Here is an 8151-nt window from a genome sequence, read left to right on the forward strand (position 1 = left end):
CAAAAGGTTCGTCGTAAAGGGTTACGTCGATGCAAGTTTTGACACTGATCCAGGTGACTCTAAGTCTCAATCTGGATACATATTGAAAGTAGGAGCAATTAGCTAAAGTAGCTCCGTGCAGAGCATTGTAGACATAGAAATTTGCAAAATACATACGGATCTGAATTTGGCAGACCCGTTGACTAAAGTTATCTCACAAGCAAAACATGATCACACCTTAGTACTCTTTGGGTGTTAATCACATGGCGATGTGAACTAGATTACTAACTCTAGTAAACCTTGAGTGTTGGCCACATGGCGATGTGAACTATGGATATTAATCACATGGTGATGTGAACTATTAGTGTTAAATCACATGCCGATGTGAACTAGATTATTGACTCTAGTGCAAGTGGGAGACTGAAGGAAATATGCCCTAGAGGCAATAATAAAGTTGTTATTTATATTTCCTTATATCATGATAAATGTTTATTATTCATGCTAGAATTGTATTTAGACAAACTTACTAGCTCTACTTACATGTGTGAATACTTAGACAACCAAAGTGTCACTAGTATGCCTCTACTTACTAGCTCGTTGAATCAAAGATGGTTAAGTTTCCTAGCCATAGACATGAGTTGTCATTTGATTAACGGGATCACATCATTAGAGAATGATGTGATTGACTTGACCCATTCCGTTTTCTTAGCACTTGATCGTTTAGTATGTTGCTATTGCTTTCTTCATGACTTATACATGTTCCTATGACTATGAGATTATGCAAGTCCTGAATACCAGAGGAACACCTTGTGTGCTATCAAACGTCACAACGTAACTGGGTGATTATAAAGATGCTCTACAGGTGTCTCCGAAGGTGTTTGTTGGGTTGGCATAGATCGAGATTAGGATTTGTCACTCCGAGCATCGGAGAGGTATCTCTGGGCCCTCTCCGTAATGCACATCACTATAAGCCTTGCAAGCAATGTAACCAATGAGTTAGTTGCGGGATGATGCATTACCGAACGAGTAAAGAGACTTGCCGCTAACGAGATTGAACTAGGTATTGAGATACCGACGATCGAATCTCGGGCAAGTAACATACCGATGACAAAGGGAACAACGTATATTGTTATGCGGTTTGACCGATGAAGATCTTCGTATAATATGTAGGAGCCAATATGAGCATCCAGGTTCCGCTATTGTTTATTGACCAGAGATGAGTCTCGGTCATGTCTACATAGTTCTCGAACCCGTAGGGTCCGCATGCTTAACGTTCGGTGACGATCGATATTATGAGTTTATGTGTTTTGATATACCGAAGGTTGTTCGGAGTCCCGGATGAGATCAGGGACATGACGAGGAATCTCGAAATGTTCGAGACGTAATGATCGATATATTAGAAGGCTATATTCGGACCATCGGAAAGGTTCTGAGTGGTTCGGGTATTTATCGGAGTACCGGAGAGTTACGGGAATTCGCCGGGGAGTATATGGGCCTTATTGGGCTTTAGGGGAGAGAGAGAGGCAGGCTGCGCGCCCCCCAAGGCCTAGTCCGAATTGGACTAGGGGGAGGGGCGGCGCCCCCTCCTTCCTTCTCTTCTCTCTTCCCCTTCCTTCTCTCCTACTCCTACTACTTGGAAGGGGGGGGGGAATCCTACTCCCGGTGGGAGTAGGACTCCCCAGGGCGCGCCATAGTAGAGGGCCGGCCCTCCCCCTCCTCCACTCCTTTATATACGGGGGAGGGGGCACCCCATAGACATACAAGCTGATCATTGATCTCTCTTAGCCGTGTGCGGTGCCCCCCTCCACCATAATCCACCTCGGTCATATCGTAGCGGTGCTTAGGCGAAGCCCTGCGTGGGTAACTTCATCAACACCGTCATCACGCCGTCGTGCTGATGAAGCTCTTCCCCGAAGCTCTACTGGATCGTGAGTTCGCGGGACGTCACCGAGCTGAACGTGTGCTGAACACGGAGGTGCCATACGTTCGGTACTGAGGATCGGTTGATCGTGAAGACGTACGACTACATCAACCACGTTGTCATAAAGCATCCGCTTTCGGTCTACGAGGGTACGTAGACAACACTCTCCCCTCTCATTGCTATGCATCACCATGATCTTGCGTGTGCGTAGGAATTTTTTTGAAAGTACTACGTTCCCCAACACCCTATGCATGCATCCCCGCATACGCCGTATCTCCCTTGTGCTTGCCTCAGGTTGGCTCCATGGAAACAACCGACTAGAGTGTTCCTAACGAGCCAGGCGCTAGGGTGATTTAAGTTCCGTGCGTGTGTGGGCCGGCGGCTCGTGTGAGCTGTTGGGGATCGTTGCAGAAATTAAAAAATTTCTACACACCACCAGGATCAATCTATGGAGTTTACTAGCAACGAGAGGGGAGTGCATCTTCATACCTTTGAAGATCGCGAAACGGAAGCGTTACAAGAACGGTGATGAGGGAGTCGTACTCGTAGCGATTCAGATCGCGGTTGATTCCGATCTAAGCGTCGAACAACGGTGCCTCCGCGTTCAACACACGTGCAGCCCGGTGACGTCTCCCACGCCTTGATCCAGCAAGGAGAGAGGGAGAGGTTGGGGAAGACTCCGTCCAGCAGCACCACGATAGCGTGGTGGTGTTGGAGCAGCGTGGTACTCCGGCAGGGCTTCGCCAAGCTTCGCGGGAGGAGGAGGAGGTGTTGGGGAGGGGGAGGGCTGCGCCTTGGATGTGGTGCGACTGCCCTCCCACCCCCCTCTATTTATAGGGGCAAGGGAGAGGGGCCCGGCCCCCTCTAGATGGATCTAGAGGGGGGCGGCGGCCAAGGGGGGAGGCTTGCCCCCCAAGCCAAGGGGGGCGCCCCTTTTACGGTTTCCCCCAAACCGTAGGCGCGTGGGCCCTAGGGGGTTTGGCGCCCAGCCCACCTAGGGGCTGGTTCCCCTCTATATTCAGCCCATAGGGCCCTCCGGGGAAGGTGGACCCTCCCGGTGGACCCCCGGAACCCTTTCGGTGGTCCCGGTACAATACCGATAGACCGCCGAACACTTCCGACGACCGAATAAGGACTTCACATATATAAATCTTCATCTCCGGACCATTCTGGAACTCCTCGTGACGTCCGGGATCTCATCCGGGACTCCGAACAACATTCGGTAACCACGCACAAACTTTCCCTATAACCCTAGCGTCATCGAACCGTAAGTGTGTAGACATCTCTCCGGCCAATAACCAACAGCAGGATCTGGATACCCATGTTGGCTCCCACATGTTCCACAACGATCTCATCAGATGAACCACGATGTCGAGGATTCAATCAATCCCGTATACAATTCCCTTTGTCAATCGGAACGTTACTTGCCCGAGATTCGATCGTCGGTATACCGATACCTTGTTCAATCTCCTTACGGCAAGTCTCTTTACTCGTTCCGTAACACATCATCCCGTGACCAACCCCTAAGTCACATTGAGCTCATTACGATGATGTCTTACCGAGTGGGCCCAGAGATACCTCTCCGTCATACGGAGTGACAAAGCCAAGTCTCGATTCGTGCCAACCCAACAGATACTTTCAGGGATACCCGTAGTGTACCTTTATAGCCACCCAGTTACGTTGTGACGTTTGGCACACCCAAAGCATTCCTACGGTATCCGGGAGTTGCACAATCTCATGGTGTAAGGAAATGATACTTGACATTAGAAAAGCTTTAGCAGACGAACTAAACGATCTTGTGCTATGCTTAGGGTTGGGTCTTGTCCATCAGACCATTCTCCTAATGATGTAATCCCGTTATCAACGACATCCAATGTCCATGGTCAGGAAACCGTAACCATCTATTGATCAACGAGCTAGTCAACTAGAGGCTCACTAGGGACATGTTGTGGTCTATGTATACACACATGTATTATGATTTCCGGATAACACAATTATAGCATGAACAATAGACAATTATCATGAACAAGGAAATATAATAATAACCATTTTATTATTGCCTCTAGGGCATATTTCCAACAGTCTCCCACTTGCACTAGAGTCAATAATCTAGTTACGTTGTGATGAATCGAACACCCATAGAGTTCTGGTGTTGATCATGTTTTACTCGTGGAAGAGGTTTAGTCAATGGATCTGCGACATTCAGGTCCGTATGCACTTTACAAATATCTATGTCTCCATCTTGAACATTTTCACGAATGGAGTTGAAGAGACGCTTGATATGCCTGGTCTTCTTGTGAAACCTGGGCTCCTTGGCCAGGGCAATAGCACCAGTGTTGTCACAGAAGAGAGTCATCGGGCCCGATGTATTGGGAATAACTCCTAGGTCGGTAATGAACTCCTTCATCCAGATTGCTTCATGTGCTGCCTCCGAGGCTGCCATGTACTCCGCTTCACATGTAGATCCCGCCATGACGCTTTGCTTGCAACTGCACCAGCTGACTGCCCCACCATTCAAAATATACACGTATCCGGTTTGTGACTTAGAGTCATCCAGATCAGTGTCGATGCTAGCGTCGACGTAACCCTTTACGACGAGCTCTTCGTCACCTCCATAAGCGAGAAACATATCCTTAGTCCTTTTCTGATACTTTAGGATATTCTTGACCGTTGTCCAGTGTTCCATGCCGGGATTACTTTGGTACCTTCCTACCAAACTTACGGCAAGGTTTACATCAGGTCTGGTACACAGCATGGCATACATAATAGACCCTACGGCCGAGGCATAGGGGATGACAGTCATCTTTTCTCTATCTTCTGCCGTGGTCGGGCATTGAGCCGTGCTCAATCTCACACCTTGCAATACAGGCAAGAACCCCTTCTTGGACTGATCCATATTGAACTTCTTCAATATCTTTTCAAGGTACGTGCTTTGTGAAAGACCAATGAGGCGTCTCGATCTATCTCTATAGATCTTGATGCCTAATATATAAGCAGCTTCTCCAAGGTCCTTCATTGAAAAACACTTATTCAAGTAGGCCTTTATGCTTTCCAAGAATTCTATATCATTTCCCATCAATAGTATGTCATCCACATATAATATGAGAAACGCGACAGAGCTCCCACTCACTTTCTTGTAAACACAGGCTTCTCCATAAGTGTGCGTAAACCCAAACGCTTTGATCATCTCATCAAAGCAAATGTTCCAACTCTGAGATGCTTGCACCAGCCCATAGATTGAGCGTTGGAGCTTGCACACCTTGTCAGCATTCTTAGGATTGACAAAACCTTCTGGCTGCATCATATACAATTCTTCCTTAAGGAAACCATTAAGGAATGCCGTTTTGACGTCCATTTGCCATATCTCATAATCATAGAACGCGACAATTGCTAACATGATTCGGACGGACTTCAGCTTCGCTACGGGTGAGAAAGTCTCATCGTAGTCAACCCCTTGAACTTGTTGATAACCCTTAGCGACAAGTCGAGCCTTATAGATGGTCACATTAGCATCCGCGTCTGTCTTCTTCTTAAAGATCCATTTATTTTCTATGGCTCGCCGATCATCGGGCAAGTCAGTCAAAGTCCATACTTCGTTTTCATACATGGATCCTATCTCGGATTTCATGGCTTCAAGCCATTTGTCAGAATCCGGGCCCGCCATCGCTTCTTCATAGTTCGAAGGTTCACCATTGTCTAACAACATGATTTCCAGGACAGGGTTACCGTACCACTCTGGTGCGGAACGTGTCCTTGTGGACCTACGAAGTTCAGTAGTAACTTGATCCGAAGTTCCTTCATCATCATCATTAACTTCCTCTCCAGTTGGTGCAGGCACCGCAGAAACATTTTCCTGCACTGCGCTACTCTCCGGTTCGAGAGGCGGTACTTCATCAATTTCCACTTTCCTCCCACTTACTTCTTTCGAGAGAAACTCTTTCTCTAGAAAGGATCCATTTTTGGCAACAAAGATCTTGCCTTCGGATCTGAGGTAGAAGGTATACCCAATAGTTTCCTTAGGTATCCTATGAAGACGCATTTTTCCGACTTGGGTTCGAGCTTTTCAGGTTGAAGTTTCTTGACATAAGCATCGCATCCCCAAACTTTCAGAAACGACAGCTTAGGTTTCTTCCCAAACCATAATTCATACGGTGTCGTCTCAACGGATTTCGACAGAGCCCTATTTAAAGTGAATGCGGCAGTCTCTAAAGCATATCCCCAAAATGATAGCGGTAGGTCGGTAAGAGACATCATAGATCGCACCATGTCCAACAGAGTGCGATTACGACGTTCGGACACACCATTACGCTGAGGTGTTCCAGGCGGCGTGAGTTGTGAAACAATTCCACATTTCCTTAAGTGCGTGCCAAATTCATGACTCAAATATTCTCCCCCATGATCTGATCATAAGAACTTTATTTTTCTGTCACGTTGATTCTCAACCTCACTCTGAAATTCGTTGAACTTTTCAAAGGTCTCAGACTTGTGTTTCATTAAGTAGACATACCCATATCTACTTAAGTCATCAGTGAGGGTGAGAACATAACGATAACCACCGCGAGCCTCAACGCTCATTGGACCGCACACATCAGTATGTATGATTTCCAATAAGTTGGTTGCTCGCTCCATTGTTCCGGAGAACGGAGTCTTGGTCATTTTGCCCATGAGGCATGGTTCGCACGTGTCAAATGATTCATAATCAAGAGACTCCAAAAGTCCATCTGCATGGAGTTTCTTCATGCGTTTGACACCAATGTGACCAAGGCGGCAGTGCCACAAGTATGTGGGACTGTCATTATCAACCTTACATCTTTTGGCATTCACACTATGAATATGTGTAACATCACGTTCGAGATTCAATAAGAATAAACCATTGACCAGCGGGGCATGACCATAAAACATATCTCTCATATAAATAGAACAACCATTATTCTCAGATTTAAATGAGTAGCCATCTCGCATTAAATGAGATCCAGATACAATGTTCATGCTCAAAGCTGGCACTAAATAACAATTATTGAGGTTTAAAACTAATCCCGTAGGTAAATGTAGAGGTAGCGTGCCGACGGCGATCACATCGACCTTGGAACCATTCCCGATGCGCACCGTCACCTCGTCCTTCGCCAGTCTCCGCTTATTCCGCAGCTCATGTTTTGAGTTAAAAATATGAGCAACCGCACCGGTATCAAATACCCAGGAGCTACTACGAGCGCTGGTAAGGTACACATCAATAACATGTATATCACATATACCTTTGGTATTGCCGGCCTTCTTATCCGCTAAGTACTTGGGGCAGTTCCGCTTCCAGTGACCGTTTCCCTTGCAATAAAAGCACTCAGTCTCAGGCTTGGGTCCATGCTTTGGCTTCTTCCCGGCAACTGGCTTACCGGGCGTGGCAACCCCCTTGCCGTCCTTCTTGAAGTTCTTCTTACCCTTGCCTTTCTTGAAACTAGTGGTTTTATTGACCATCAACACTTGATGTTCCTTTTTGATCTCCACCTCCGCTGATTTCAGCATTGAATATACCTCAGGAATGGTCTTTTCCATCCCCTGCATATTGAAGTTCATCACAAAGCTCTTGTAGCTATGTGGGAGCGACTGAAGGATTCTGTCAACGACCGCGTCATCCGGGAGATTAACTCCCAGCTGAGATAAGCGATTGTGTAACCCAGACATTTTGAGTATGTGCTCGCTGACAGAACTATTCTCCTCCATCTTACAACTGTAGAACTTGTCGGAGACTTCATATCTCTCGACCCGGGCATGAGCTTGGAAAACCATTTTCAGCTCTTGGAACATCTCATATGCTCCGTGCTGCTCAAAACGCTTTTGGAGCCCCGGTTCTAAGCTGTAAAGCATGCCGCACTGAACCAGGGAGTAATCATCACTACGCGACTGCCAGGCGTTCATAACGTCTTGAGTTGCTGGGAAAACAGGTGCATCACCTAGCGGTGCTTCAAGGACATATGCTTTCTTGGCAGCTATGAGGATAATCCTCAGGTTACGGAACCAGTCCGTGTAGTTGCTACCATCGTCTTTCAGCTTGGTTTTCTCTAGGAACGCGTTGAAGTTGAGGGCAACATTAGCGTGGGCCATTTGATCTACAAGACATATTGCAAAGTTTTAGACTATGTTCATGATAATTAAGTTCATCTAATCAAATTATTTAATGAACTCCCACTCAGATAGACATCCCTCTAGTCATCTAAGTGATACATGATCCGAGTCAACTAGGCCGTGTCCGATCATCA

The sequence above is a fragment of the Aegilops tauschii genome, chromosome 6 (assembly GCF_002575655.3).
Source record: "Aegilops tauschii subsp. strangulata cultivar AL8/78 chromosome 6, Aet v6.0, whole genome shotgun sequence".
Lineage (NCBI taxonomy): Eukaryota > Viridiplantae > Streptophyta > Magnoliopsida > Poales > Poaceae > Aegilops > Aegilops tauschii.